The sequence below is a fragment of the Hyla sarda genome, chromosome 5 (assembly GCF_029499605.1).
Source record: "Hyla sarda isolate aHylSar1 chromosome 5, aHylSar1.hap1, whole genome shotgun sequence".
NCBI classification, from domain to species: Eukaryota; Metazoa; Chordata; class Amphibia; order Anura; family Hylidae; genus Hyla; species Hyla sarda.
The window spans coordinates 336,934,759-336,951,083 of record NC_079193.1 but is presented as its reverse complement, the minus strand read 5'-3'; the positions used below and the strand labels follow the sequence as shown (position 1 = coordinate 336,951,083).

The 16,325-nt window shown below is 41.0% G+C and overlaps 1 protein-coding gene across 1 annotated transcript in view; it reads right to left on the bottom strand.

The window, feature by feature from the left end:
* GRHL2 (grainyhead like transcription factor 2) overlaps nucleotides 1-12,033 on the bottom strand; it is a 169,928-nt gene extending 157,895 nt beyond the window's left edge. Inside the window, exon 1 of the mRNA XM_056522511.1 lies at nucleotides 11,956-12,033. The gene's annotated coding sequence lies outside the window, so the exon portion shown is untranslated. The remainder of the gene's footprint in view (nucleotides 1-11,955) is intronic.
* Nucleotides 12,034-16,325: the final 4,292 nt, after the last annotated feature.

Here is a 16,325-nt window from a genome sequence, read left to right as displayed (position 1 = left end):
GCTATGGGCAACTGCACCACTCGTCCTCTACGCAGATTTTGATAAATCTCCCCCGACATGTTTCAAGGATTACGCTAACTTCTTCATCAGGGCATGATGAAGAGGGTAGTGTAATCCTGTAAACGCGTTGTCCTTAAAAGTTTCTTTTATTATTTTCCAACAAGTTCATGTTATAGTATAGCTATTGTAATAGCGCCAAATCCTCATCACTGTTGCTAACAGCCCCCTTTAGATCCTTGATTTTTGCATCTTTTCTCTGGACTTTCCCTTTAAAATAACTTGTGTTTCGATTCTAATGTTTTCTGTTTTCTGTCTAAACTGTTTTCTTTCAGCAGAATTCTTTGCACCCACTGGAATACAGACAATAATAAAGCACAGTAAACAGAGCCGGTTACAGCAGGGTAATGTTTGTTGGTGAAGACCTGTATTACTGCCCTTTGCTATGAACGATTATTGTGCGCCCTGTTTTGTAAACAGCGGGTATACAGAGACAAAGATCAACTCATTTCTCTATATGTTCATAAATAGTGTGCGCCTTTTTGTTGTTGCTTTGCTTTGCTTTTTTGTTCATTTTTTATTCAACCAATCAGATGTGAGACAGCTCAGCAATGTGTTTGTGTCACCTTTCCAAACCAATATACCCCACTGTTTTTCAAACAGTGTGTCTCCAGCTGTTGCAAAACTACAACTCCTAGCATGCCTGGACAGCCTTTGGCTGTCCAGGCATGCTGGGAGTTGTAGTTTTGCAGCAGCTGGAGGCATACTGTTTGGAAAACACTGATATACCCCATAGAAGTGTGTCAAACTTTTGTACAGAATCTAACAAATTCCCAAAACACACAGCAATGACAGAGGTCCTATGGCTCCCTAATATGGCTCTGTACAGACTTTGCATTTTGGGGGCGCAGACTCGTCAGGCAGTGGTAAATTAAATGAGATTTATTGGATAAAATGCAACACACAATAAGTTTGCGTTTCCAGCCCAAACCCGGCTCTTCGTCAGGCATAACATGTTTCACTAACAGTAGCACTTAAATACAACAATACAACACTTCGGGTCATACAGGTCTGCCGGTGACCGGAACTTAGTATTACAAGGCAGATAGTGGTAAAAAATAAAGTAAAAAATTAGAGTAAAAAACGAGTACAAATTTATATGATGCTGCTAAAATATTATAAAAAAAATAAATAAAAAATACAAAATGATGGCACATCGGAGTTGTTAAGCTCGGTATTACTAACAATGCGCATGCGCCATCCTACCGTGGATTAGATATATGCAAAAGAAATGGAGGAGAAGTCAAGTTACGATAAAAGGGCCATGATGGGTCATCGATGGGTCATCGATGGGTACAGAGCTGAATTGAACTTAAAATTCATCGTAAGATTGCTGGTATTGTGACTGGAATCCGGATGTTGCCGTTGGTTAAATCGGGAATGCATGGGACATGTGTAAAATGGTGAGAGCGTGATAGTGGAAATCTGAGCTGGGTACCAGGATGTAACTTGCGCATGCGCAGTGACATTTGGGACTTAGACTATAACGGAGCCATTCTGAAGATGATGAATAATGGATGAAGGATAGAATAAGGTGAGATAAAAGATAATGGATGTTACATTATGACTTCTTTCGCTTCATTCTGTTCTGTTAATGAAACATGTTATGCCTGACGAAGAGCCCGATTCGGGCTGGAAACGCTAACTTATTGTGCATTGCATTTTATCCAATAAACCTTATTGAATTTACCACTGCCTGATGAGTCTACGCCCTGGTTCAAATCCCGTTTCTTTTGAGATAAATCATTACCCCTATCTGCATTGCCACATACCGGTACCATCCCAGGACCACTGGAGGGACAAGGAGGCTGCGACTCTTACTATGATGCCATTTTAGATGTTATGTCTCAGCATAACTCTGCAAGGTAAGGTGCCAACCTTTTGCCTTATCTATCTGCTGGACTATATTGAGTGAGCCGCATGAGGTGCGCACCTTTTTTTCTTTTATCTCTGCACCTGCTATATTTACTCAAGTACTATACGTACAAAGGTTTTCTCCCTTAGAACAACGGTTCCCAACCAGGGTCGGACTGACGCATTCACCAGGAGATGAAGAGCAGAGCTTGGAGTAAGGTACTGGAAGTCCTATATACTTGCATGGAACTTAAGACAAAAACTCCGTCCTTCACTTAGGGGGGTAGGTAAGGGTTAATTTATCTATCATATATTTTTTAAATGGATACATAAAAGAAGGTAGACGGTACTCACCGACAATCTGGAAACTTTTATTACTTCATGCTGGAGTCACAGGCAGGTCAGGGGATCAGTGGTGGGCAGGGGGCGTGTCCGGAACATTTCGTGCGTGTGACGCACTTCCTCAGCCAACGCTGACATCCTCTGAGGAAGTGCGTCACACGCACAAAACGTTCCGGACACGCCCCCTGCCCACCGCTGATCCCCTGACCTGGCCATGACTCCAGCATGAAGTAATAAAAGTTTCCAGATTGTCGGTGAGTGCCGTCTACCTTCTTTTATGCATCCATTTTGCTTTGTCGTCTCACTGCCATACGGACTGAGCACCCCTTACTGGATTAGCGTGCAAAGAGTTTTCCGCTGACTAGCGAGGCTTGGCCCCATAGTCCCACAACTGATAGCCGATTAAAGCATCCCTTCCTATTTGAGATTCATCATATATTTTTATTTGACATAAAAGTAACATGTGTACTAAGTTTAATCAAAATATCTCCAGCCTTTTGGAAGTGATGCTGGAACATACACACATATATACAGTACATACATACATGCATACATACATACAGTCGGGCAAAAAGTATTTAGTCAGCCATTAATTGTGCAAGTTCTTCCACTTAAAAAGACGAGAGAGGCGTGTAATTTTCATCATAGATATATCTCAACTATGAGAGACATAATGAGAAAAAAATCCATAAAATCACATTGTCTGATTTTTTAAAAATTTATTTGCAAATTATGATGGAAAATAAGTATTTGGTCACCTACTAACAAGCAAGATTTCTGGCTCTCACAGACCTGTAACTTCTTCAGAGTCTCCTCTGTCCTCCACTGGTTACCTGTATTAATGGCTCCTGTTTGAACTTGTTATCAGTATAAAAGACACCCGTCCACAACCTCAAACAGTCACACTCCAAACTCCACTATGGCCAAGACCAAAGAGCTGTTGAAGGACACCAGAAACAAAATTCTAGACCTGCCCCAGGCTGGGAAGACTGAATCTGCAAAAGGCAAGCAGCTTGGTGTGAAGAAATAAACTGTGGAAGCAATTATTAGAACATGGAAGACATACAAGACCACTGATAATCTCCCTCGATCTGGGGCTCCACGCAAGATCTCACTCCGTGGTGTCAAAATGATCACAAGAACGGTGAGCAAAAATTCCAGAACCACACAGGGGACCTTGTGCAGAGAGCTGGGACCAAAGTAACAAAGGCTATCAATAGTAACACACTACGACGCCAGGGACTCAAATCATGCAGTGCCAGACATGTCCCCTGCTTAAGCCAGTACATGTTCGGGCCCGTCTGAAGTTTGCCAGAGAGCATTTGGATGATCCAGAAGAGGAATGGGAGAATGTCATATGGTCAGATGAAACCAAAGTAGAACTTTTTGGTAAAAACTCAACTCGTCGTGTTTGGAGGAGAAAGAATGCGGAGTTTCATCCAAAGAACACCATAACTACTGTGAATCATGGGGGTGTAAACAACATCCTTTGGGGCTGTTGTTCGGCAAAGGGACCAGGACGACTGAACCGTGTAGAGGAAAGAATGAATGGGGCCATGTATCATGAGATTTTGAGTGAAAACCTCCTTCCATCAGCAAGGGCATTAAAGAGGAAACGTGGCTGGGTCTTTCAGCAGGACAATGATCCCAAACACATGGTCTGCGGAATGAAGGAGTGGCTTCATAAGAAGCATTTCAAGGTCCTGGAGTGGCCTAGCCAGTCTCCAGATCTCAACCCCATAGAAAACCTTTGGAGGGAGTTGAAAGTCTGTGTTGCCCAGTGACAGCCCCAAACATCACTGCTCTAGAGGAGATCTGCATGGAGGAATGGGCCAAAATACCAGCAGCAGTGTGTGAAAACCTTGTGAAGACTTACAGAAAACGTTTGACCTCTGTCATTACCAACAAATGGTATATAACAAAGTATTGAGATGAACTTTTGTTATTGACCAAATACTTATTTTCCACCATAATTTGCAAATACATTTTTTCAAAATCAGACAATGTGATTTTATGGATTTTTCTTCTCATTATGTCTCTCATAGTTGAGGTTATAACCTATGATGAAAATTACAGGCCTCTTTTCAAGTGGGAAAACTTGCACAATTGGCGGCTGACTAATTACTTTTTTCCCACTGTATACACATATTGGCCCTGATTTACTAAGAGTGGAGTTTTCTTTGTGGGTTTTAATTCCCTACAGATATTTTCTATGGTATTTACTAAGGTTTCCCTACATTTTGCTTTTTTTACACATGTTCTGATCTGTCGGGTTTTCCTCAGCTCAAATCCACAACATTTTCTGTGGAAACCTTAGTAAATATGTTGGGATTTTTTGAAAATGTCAGGAACACGCCCCCTTTTCGACGACCATGCCCCTTTTCCTGATGGCAATGCCCCTTTTTGGGTTTTCTCATGTATATATTATGGATAATGTTGATTGTACACCTTTCGCTTGATAATCTTTTTTCTCCCCCTCTCCTTTTTTTTTCTTCTTCTTCTTTTTTCCTCATATAATTACCAAAGTTTCCATTAAGAAGCCAGAAAGGTTAAATTCATATTTCTTCTTGACAAAGGTGCTGACGTATATTGGGCCCTGTTCACACTACAGAAATGCTGCTGCCAGCAGCCTTTCTCCAGAAGCATCTTTGAAAATCAGTATGCTTAAAATTGCCCTATTCTGACCCCTGTACCTTTCCTATTTTTTTGTATATGCTGCCGTATGAGGGCTTATTTTTTTTTTGCTCCATAATCTGTAGTTTTTATCGGAACCACTGCGTATATGTAACTTTTTAATAACTTTTTATTCCATTTTTGGACTTTGATATCTTTGTATTTATTTCCGTTGTTCACCGTACAGGCATTAGCATGATATTTTAATAGTTTAGATATTTCCGCACGTTGTGATACCAAATATGTTTATTTATTTAATATATATATTTTTTTCAATTTTGTAAAAATTGTAAAATGGGAAATGGGGGTAATATAATTTTTCTTGGGGAGCATCAATCAGTATTGAATTTAACCCCTTAAAGGAGTACTCCAAAGGATAGGGGATAAGTTATAGATCGCAGGGGGGGTCCGATCTCCTGGATGGGGACGCTGCAGTCTACAGGCAGTGAAGTTTGGTCCCCAGCAGAAAGCCACGGCAGACACGCCCCCTCCATGTATCTCTATGGGGTACATGTAGGGGGCGTGTCGGCCGCCGCGTCATGCGGGGACGGAACGCCCCCTTTCCTGTACATTGCCACGGCCCCGTCCAGGAGATCTCGGGGGTCCCCAGCGCTTGGACCCCCCTCGTGCGATCCATAACTTATCCCCTATCCATCTGATAGGGGATAAGTTATATTGCACTATAGATGTCCTTTAAGGACCAGGGGTTTTTCCGTTTTTGCACTTTCGTTTTTTCCTCCTTACCTTTAAAAAATCATAACCCTTTCAATTTTGCACCTAAAAATCCATATTATGGCTTATTTTTTGCACCACCAGTTCTACTTTGCAGTGACATCAGTCATTTTACCCAAAAAACTACGGTAAAACAGAAAAAAAAATCATTGTGAGACAAAATTGGAAAAAAAAAACACCATTTCATAAATTTTGGCGGTTTCTGTTTCTACACCGTACATTTTTCGGTAAAAATGACACCTTCTCTTTATTCTGTAGGTCCATACGGTTAAAATGATGCCCAACTTATATAGGTTTGATTTTGTCGTACTTCTGGAAAAAATCATAACTACATGCAGGAAAATATATACGTTTAAAATTGTCATCTTCTGACCCCTATAACTTTTTTTATTTTTCTGTGTATGGGGCGGTATGAGGGCTCATTTTTTGCGCTGTGATCTGAAATTTTTAGGGGTACCATTTTTATGTTGATCAGACTTTTTGATCGCTTTTTATTCATTTTTTTCATGATATAAAAAGTGACCAAAAATATGCTATCTTGAAGTTTGGAATTTTTTTGCTCGTACGCCATTGACCATGCGGTTTAATTAATGATATATTTTTATAATTCGGACATTTCCGCACGCGGCGATACCATATATGTTTATTTTTATTTACACATTTTTTTTTTTTTTTTTTTATGGGAAAAGGGTGATTCAAACTTTTATTAGGGAAGGGGTTAAATGATTTGTAATCATTTTTTTTCCACTTTTTTTTTTGCACACACTGATCTTTTACATTGATCAATGGTTTCTCATAGGAATCAATGATCAATGATTCTGCCGCTTGACTGCTCATGCCTTTATCTCAAGCACTGAGCAGTCATTTAGCGATCAGACACCAGGAGGCAAGGTAAGGGACCCTCCTGCTGTGTCACAGCTGTTCGGGATCCGCGATTTTGCCGCGGCAATCCCAAACAGCCCCCCTGAGCTAGCCAGCCACGTTTTAGTTTCACTTTAGACGCGACGTTCAACTGTAAACGCTGCGTCTAAAGGGTTAATAGCGCGCGGCACCGCGATCAGTGCCGCGCGCTATTAACCACGGGTCCCGGCCGTTGTTAGAACAGGAGCGGACTTAGGACGTCCTTGGTCCTTAACAGGTTAAAGAGTTAATGGCAGACATCAGCGGGATTGTGGAGGTCTGCCGTTAGTAGTGTTGAGTGGCGTAGGCCATATTCGAATTTGCGATATTTCGCGAATATATGGACGAATATTCATCATATATTCGCTAAATTCGCATATTCGCAATATTCGCGTTTTATTTTCGCATATGCAAAAATTAGCATATGCGAAAATTAGCATATGCAAATTTCCGCATATGCGAAAATTCACATGCCAGTCTCACACAGTAGTATTAGAGCCTTCTTTACACCACACAAGCTGGAAGCAGAGAGGGATGATCACTAGTGTTGAGCGGCATAGGCCATATTCAAATTCGCGATATTTCGCGAATATATGGACGAATATTCGTCATATATTCGCAAAATTCGGATATTCGTAATATTCGCGTGTTTTTTCCGCATATGCGAAAATTAGCATATACAAAAATTAGCATAAGCGAAAGTTTGCATATGCGAAAATTCACATATGCAAATTTTCGCACATGCGAAAATTCGCCCGGCAGTCTCACACAGTAGTATTAGAGCCTTCTTACACCACACAAGCTGGAAGCAGAGAGGGATGATCACTGTGATGTGTACTGTGAAAAAAAAAAAAATAAAATAACGAATATTCGTAATTACGAATATATAGTGCTATATTCGTGAATTCGCGAATAGGCGATATTCGCGAATAAAATTTGCATTGCGGATATTCGCGAGCAACACTAGCCGTTAGCAGGGAGGTCGCGACTTTTGATAGAAGTCCTGACTCACCATTCATGACGTAAATGTACGTCAAGGGGTAACATGACGTACATTTACGTCATGAGTCCTCTAGGGCAGTGTTTTCAAAACAGTGTGTCGCTAGTTGTTGCAAAACTACAACCCCCAGCATGCCCGGACAGCCAAAGGCTGTCCGGGCATGCTGTGAGTTGTAGTTTTGCAACAGTTGGAAACACACTGTTTGGATTATGTTGCATTTTCGCATGTTTACTTTTATCATTTCCGGAAACTATAGTTTATCTAAGTCAGTATTAAAAATAGTTCCCCTCTGGTGATTGTAAGAATACAGCGTAGACTGGTCACACCTGTTACACATGTTAATCTGGCAGTTCACATAGACCTACAACCGGTAAAGCAGGTGTACAGCGCGCCGGGTCAGACCGTAGGCAGCACCACTCAACACGTTCGCCGACTCAATGAGCTGCAATGATTATTTATACCAGCTGGAAAAGGAGCGAGGGAATCCCTGCAGGAAATGAATAGGCGCACAATAAAAGGAGATGGGCCGGAGTCTTCAAATTATATTTCGATTTTTTTCAAAATGCTTTTAATATAAAAACTTAAAAATTTTTTATTTTTAAATTCATTTTGCTCACATCCACATTTATTAATTGATATGGATATTTTTTTTCAAAATCGGATCCAATAAATCTTCATTTTGCTTTAAAGGGGTACTCCGCTGGAAACATTTTTTATTTTTTTTATTAAATAAACTGGTACCAGAAAGTTAAACAGATTTGCAAACTACTTCTATTTAAAAAATCTTAATCCTTCCAGTACTTATCAGCTGCTGTGAAACGGCAGTGGAGCAGTGAATCCACTGAACCTGTGTGGATGATGGCGTGGGCCGTATCAGGGAGAGGAGTCTAAGGTGCGGCTGGTTTTCACCAGAGCCCGCCGCAAAGCGGGATGGACTTGCTGCGGCAGGCGGCACCCAGGTCGCTACCCCTGATATGACTCGTTCACACAGGCTGCTGAGGTGTTACGTGGCACAGGTAAGATGGGGCAAATTTGTAGTCTGGACAGGCAAGTGGTCAGGGCAGGCGGCACAGGAACGTGGTCAGGAACAAAGCTAGAGGTCTGGAATGCTATAGACAACACACAACTGAAATGCTTTCTCTAGGGCTAGAGAGCACAAAGATCCGACAAGGACAGGAAGGAAGTGTGGGGTTAAATAGACACAGGACCAGACAAGCACCAATCAAAGGTGCGCTAGCCCTTTAAATCTGAGGAAACCGGCCCGCGCGCCCTAGGAGGTGGTGGTGCTTGCGCTGAGAGCAGGGAACAGTGGAGAGGACAGACATGTGGAGAGGAGAGTGAGAGCCCAGCATTCGCATGCAGGCACGTCCCGCGATGCGAACAGCAGCAGAAGCAGCACGGGAGGCAGGGCCGGAGCGCGCTCGCAGCCAGGACGTCTGGCTGCAGCGCTACTTGTAACATGCTGTATGCTCCAGAGGAAGTTGTGTAGTTCTTTCCAGTCTGACCACAGTGCTCTCTGCTGACACCTCTGTCCATGTCAGGAACTGTCCAGAGTAGGAGCAAATTCCCATAGCAAACCTGCTCTGGACAGTTCGTGATACGGATAGAGGTGTGGTCAGACAGAGCACTGTGGTCGGACAGAAAGGAAATTCAAAATGAAAAGAACTTCCTCTGGAGCATACAGCAGCTGAGTACTGGAAGGATAAAGATTTTTAAATAGAAGTAATTTACAAATCTGTTTAACTTTCTGGCACCAGTTGACTTAAAAGGGCCCTTTAAAGGGCACCTGTACTTTCAAAAGAATTTTAGATTTAAAGGGATACTCCGCTGGAAAACATTTTTTTAACCCCTTAACGACAATGGACGTAAATGTACGTCATGGTGCGGTGGTACTTAACGCACCATGACGTACATTTACGCTCCGCCATGACCGCAGCAGCCAGGGACCCACCAGTAATGGCGGACATCCGCAATCGCACGGATGTCCGCCATTAACCCCTCAGATGCTGTGATCAATTCAAAAGAAAATGTTTTCCAGTGGAGTACTCCTTTAACCTCTTAAGGACCCAGGACATATGGGTACGTCCGGGATCCTGGTCCTGCGATATAACGCGGGGTCACACGGTGACCCCGCATCATATCGCGGCGGGCGGCGTCATAGTGAAGCCGGGACCCGCCTCTAATAGCGCGCGGCACTGATCGCTGTGCCGCGCGCTATTAACCCTTTAGGCGCGCGCTCAAAGCTGAGCCGCGCGGCTAAAAACGAAGGTAAAAGTGCCTGGCTAGCTCAGGGAGCTGTTCGGGATCGCCGTGGTATAATCGCGGCATCCCGAACAGCTGTAGCACAGGAGGAGGTCTTCTTACCTTCTCCTGCGCTGTCCGATCGCCGAATGAATGCTTCAAGCCTGAGATCCAGCCTTGAGCATTCAATCGCCGAAAACACTGATTGATGCATTCCTATGGAGATGGATCAATCAGTGTAAAAGATCAGTTAATGCAATGTTATAGCCCCTTATGGGAGCTATAATATTGCATAAGAAAAGTGTAAAAAAAATCATTAACCCTTTCAATTATCCCTTCCCCTAATAAAAGTTTGAATCACCCGGCATTTCCAAGAATAAAAAAAACATTATGTAAATAATAATAAAAATAAACATATGTAGTATCGCCGCGTGCGGAAATGTCCAAATTATAAAAATATACCGCTTTTTAAACCGCTCATTCAATGGCGTACGCGCAAAAAAATTCCAAACTCCAAAATAGCGCATTTTTGATCACTTTTTATACCACAAAAAAGTGAATAAAAAGCGATCAAAAAGTCTGATCAGAACAAAAATGGTACTGCTAAAAACTTCAGATGACGGCGCAAAAAATGAGCCCTCGCAGCACCCTGAACACAGAAAAAGAAAAAAGTTATAGGGGTCAAAAGATTACCATTTTAAACGTATAAATTTTCCTGCATGTATTCATGATTTTTTTCTGAAGTGATACAAAATCAAACCTATATAAGTAGGGGATCATTTTAACCGTATGGACCTACAGAATAAAGATAAGGTATCATTTTTGCTTAAAAATGTACTGCGTAAAAACGGAAGCCCCCAAAACTTACAAAATAGTGTTTTTTCATCAATTTTGTCGCACATTGATTTTTTTTCCCGTTTCACCGTAGATTTTTGGGTAAAATGACTAATGTCATTACAAAGTAGAATTAGTGATGCAAAAAATAAGCCATCATAAGGAATTTTGTGTGAAAATTTTTAAGAGTTATGATTTTTTAAAGTTAAGGAGGAAAAATTGAAAATGAAAAAACGGAAAAAGCCCGGGTCCTTAAGGGGTTAAGGAGTACTATAGTGCAGGACAATTTATCTCGTATCCAAAGGATAGGCGATAAGTGTCTGATCGTGGATGGTCCAAAAGCTGGGAACCCTCTGCAATTGTCTGAACATCTATGGGAGAGCTGGAGATACCCAAACGTTATATCTCCGGCTGTACTATAGAGATACATGAAAGGGGTATGTCGGCAGCCCCTTCGTGCGAGGGTCAACACGCTCCATTCCTGATAAAAGCCGGGGTGCCAGGCAGAAGATGGTTGGGGGTCCCAGCAGTCAGATCCCCGTGATCAGACACTTATCCCTGACCCTTTGGATTGGTGGTGGAAAGGTAATTTCAGTGCTCTCACTGCTGTTATTGAGCCCCTGAGAGACAGGACCAGAGCTTGGCTGTTTGCCAGCAGTACTCACACCTGGACTTCTTTTTCCTTTTCTTGTCTGTCCAATTACAGGACAACACCTGCTTTTCTTTGCTATACCATGACATAATGCAGGAGAAAGTGCACTGAATTTTAAAGCATGGCATGTACTGGGGCATGATTTACACAGTACACTGCAATAGATTTGTGGAGGAAAAGGGGAGTATTCATATTTGCGGCTTTGCAAGATGCTTATGGAGCATTAAGAAAAACAGTAACCGCATCACCTCAAGGGAGGGGTTACATCACAAAAGCAACCCTAGTCTAGGCAGTGAACTGCTGCTGCTACCGATGATGATAAACTAAGGGAGAGAAAGAGGGGAATAGATTCTGAAGGCAGAACCGTATACATAGTAAGAAGTGTGTATATATATATATATATATATATATATATATATATATATATATATATATAGTAGGATGTTTATACAATGTACAGCTGCCCAGAACTTTACAGGTGGTCAGAGAGAAAAAGAAAGCCTTGATTTACCTGTAAGACAAACTGTGGACCCTCTGGAGGAGGCAGACATGCTAAGGATGCACGCGCACAATCTAGGCTCTCTTTTTTTTCTGCACATAACACAATCTAAGCCTTGCTATAATTTTCTGCGTTCTGTCTTTATCTCTCTGCTGACAGAGACGGACTTACCTTAATAACAAAGACGTTAAATTGGTGACTGGTGACTTTTTGGAACATCCTAGTAAGCATCAGGACGAAAAAACGCTAACCTGTATTCACATCAAGGGCCATTGAAAACACAGTCCAAGTGCATTTTCTGCCGACACTTGAGAAAGAACTGTTGGACCAAAAGGGGTTAACAACGGCCACCACTACCCACCTATACTTAACTTTAACTACAACATCAATTGCCATCTATTGCTGCCTTAAGTTTGAACATCTACGGCAGCGTGCTCCCCCACGGTCAGCTGATCTTCAGTCAGCTGACCGCACCCGCCGGAAGCTCGCCAGCATGTGGCCGTGGAGAACATCAGACGCCATCGGTGCTTTGCTACAGCAAACGCCGCTGTCTGGAGCACCGGAGCAACGACAGAAGCCCCGACGTGGTGCAGTGAGTGGCACATAGGGCCAAACAAATCCTTCTCCTGCAGGTAGTCCATGATACATCGGATATATATATATATATATATATATATATATATATATATATATAGTGGAAGTACCTATTGCATAAGGTGGAACTGTATATCCTCTGTACAGGTGACATCTACTAGGAGGAACTATAGATTTGTTCCCTACATATCAGCCATTGCTGGCACAGTTATCCCAATTGTATCCACAGTTTGTGAGAAGACTTTCTATTACAGGTGGACTGCTATCATTTATCTTCTGGCTTGTGTGAATATTCCTATTACAGGTGGACTCTGTATCATCCTTATTACAGGTGGACTCTGTATAATTTGAGAGAGACTAGTGGAAATATCCCCTACTAATAAGTCCGGATATCTTAAAAACCGCAAAGGCCCTGCAGAGCGTTACATTTTTTACATTCTTTTTATTGTCATTTTATTATATTTGTGTCATTTGTATTTGATGACTGTTGGTATTAAATTTGTACATACCTATTCATATATTTGAACCTGATCCCCCTTCGCATACTCATTTTTTTGGGTAGGACACTGTGGACTGTGTTTTATATTAATACCAGGCAGTTTACAGCAGTTTGAATGGAAGTAAGACTTAGTGCAAAGATTTTCGGGCTTTTTTCTTCACAAGGAGTCATTTTTGGAATCACTTAGGCTATCACATGGAGGGAAGTGATTTGAAATGAGAGTGACCACTTTCTCTATAGGTTGATAGGTAGACAGACATAATGAGATTAGATGGATGGATGGATGGATGGATGGATGGATGGATGGATAGATAGATAGATGAAGGAGAAATTGAAGCAGCACAACCAAAAAGGGAAGGTAATGATGGGGGCCAGCAGGTTGCTGTCCCAGGTTACGGGTCAGGTGTAGATAACCAAACAGAAGAATCCACAGCACTCCAAAATAAGGTGCAAAGATGGTGGATTTATTAGCCTGATGGCATAGCCTTATTTTGGAGTGCTGCGGATTTTTCTGTTTAGATCGATGGATATGAGATAGATAGATATGAGATAGATAGATAGATAGATAGATGTGAGATAGATAGATAGATAGATGTGAGATAGATAGATAGATAGATGTGAGATAGATAGATATGAGACAGATAGATATGAGACAGATAGATAGATATGAGACAGATAGATAGATATGAGATAGATAGATAGATAGATGGATACATTGATAGATAATGAGATAGATAGATAGATAGATATGAGATAGATAGATAGATAGATGGATACATTGATAGATAATGAGATAGACAGACAGATAGGGGGTCACACTGGAGCACCAGAATTCCAGATCCTCTGGAGGGCCCAAGCTGTGATACAATAATGTGCCCGCAATATGAAGCCCCATCAGACTGGCAGAATACATCCTCATTTGGAGTTGACTTAAAACCACTTACTAGATATCCTATAAAAATCCACATCAGATGTGATATAGATTATGGATACAGTAAATATGAAATTAATAGATAAACAGATAGCTATAAGATAGATAGATAATAGATACACTAAAAAGAAAGAAAAAGAATGAAAGATAGATATGAGATAGATAGATATGAAATAGATAAATAGATATGAGATAGATAGATAGATAGATATGAAATAGATGGATAGATAGATATGAGATAGATATGAGATAGATAGATATGAGATAGATAGATATGAGATAGATATGAGATAGATAGATATGAGATAGATATGAGATAGATAGATAAATAGATAGATATGAGATAGATAGATAGATAGATAGATAGATAGATATGAGATAGATAGATATGAGATAGATAGATAGATATGAGATAGATAGATAGATATGAGATAGATAGATATGAGATAGATGGATAGATACATATGAGATAGATATGAGATAGATAGATATGAGATAGATATGAGATAGATAGATATAAGATAGATAGATATGAGATAGATATGAGATAGATAGATAAATAGATAGATATGAGATAGATAGATAGATATGAGATAGATATATATGAGATAGATAGATATATATGAGATAGATAGATAGATATGAGATAGATATGAGATAGATAGATATAAGATAGATAGATATGAGATAGATAGATATGAGATAGATATGAGATAGATATATATGAGATAGATAGATAGATAGAAATGAGATAGATATGAGATAGATAGATAGATATGAGATAGATATGAGATAGATAGATAGATAAATAGATAGATATGAGATAGATATGAGATAGATAGATAGATATGAGATAGATAGATAGATATGAAATGGATAGATATGAGATAGATAGATAGATAGATATAAGATAGATAGATATGAGATAGATAGATAAATAGATAGATAGATATACAAAGCAGAAAAGTTCCAACAGCACTCCAAATTTCAAATCAAACGTAGTGTTTATTGACCCATGGTCAGCAGTGAATGCGACGTTTCAACGGCCTCACGCTGTCTTTCTCAAGCATTAGATAGATAGATAGATAGGAGAAGGAAACAAATATGCTAGCTAGCTTTGTATGATATATGTATGTATATATATATATATATATATATATATATATATATATAAAAAGACATACATACAAACATAAACAAAGTGAGCAAATGAATCAACAGAGGAAGCGCCAGTGATGGAGGTATGACGGCGCGCTTCTTTTATTTCCAAACAGCCAGTAAATATTGGACAAATATTTGGGCTGGGCAAACAGAAAACATACTGACAATAGCAGCGAGCCAATGGTTTGCGTCACCTGCCTTTAAAGGCTCTGTGAAAGTTCCCTGCTTATGTTATAGCAAACATGTTGTGCAGTTACATTGCTTACCTGGGAGTGCTGGCGGTTATAGTTTCTGTACGTGTCTGGATTTAACTCTTCATGTACCGGGGGGGGGGGGGGGGGGGAATGTTTTATGTGTATGTGTACATCTTGGTGTATATTCTATATAATGTACCCATTTCTGTTCATATTTTCAAGATTTCTGCTTACAGTCAGTAGGAACCTTCACTGTTAAAGGGATTGTGCAGCGAAAAGTAACATCCCCTAACCACAGGATAGGGATAAGTGTCTGATTGCAGGGGGGGGGGTTCCAGCTGCTCCCCCCCCCCCCTCATCTCCTAAATGCCCCCCCCCCCCCCCCTCATCTCCTAAATGGTCCACAGCTTTTAGCATGCGCTACATTCATTCTGTACGGGAGCGCAAAAGTGACCCAAGTGCTGTACTCGGACATCTCTGGCGTTCCCATATAAAGAATGGAGCAGGTGCCGTCCCCAGCACACACTCCTCTCAGAGAGCTGGGGACGTTTAGGACTGTCACTGACACTTTAAAGGCCATTTTTTATAACAATTTTGTGCCGGTACTGTAAGGGTATGTTCACACTACGGATAATGAACAGAATCTCCGCTCGCAGAATTCCTCGAGCGGAGATTCCATTCTGGCGGCCGCCGCAATACTTCAGCGGTAGGACTGCGCAGCACTGTGCCGTCACCATTGACGGCTATGCAGTGTTCGCAGACTTCCGCGCAAAGAATGAACATGTTCTTTCTTTGCGCGGAACAATTTCAGCGGTGGAATTGTCCGCCGCTGAAATTCCGCAGTGTGAACAGGTCTCGCGGAAACCCATTCACACTGATGTTTGTGTCCACAACACGTAATTCCATTCGCGGCATTCAGCTCATGGAATTCCGCGGGAATTACGTAGTGGGAACATACCCTAATAAGGGGTCATCTTGCACTGAAAACAAGAGGACCTCAAAATCACTGACTGTGAGCAGAAATATTGAAACTTTTAAGACATTGATACATCGAGTATGTAAGAGGATCATATAATGTTTTATTATACAATAAGTAAGCTTTTCCTGCTGAAACTGGAATATCACTTTAAATAAAAGTATGGCCAATTTCTCCAAGAAAGAA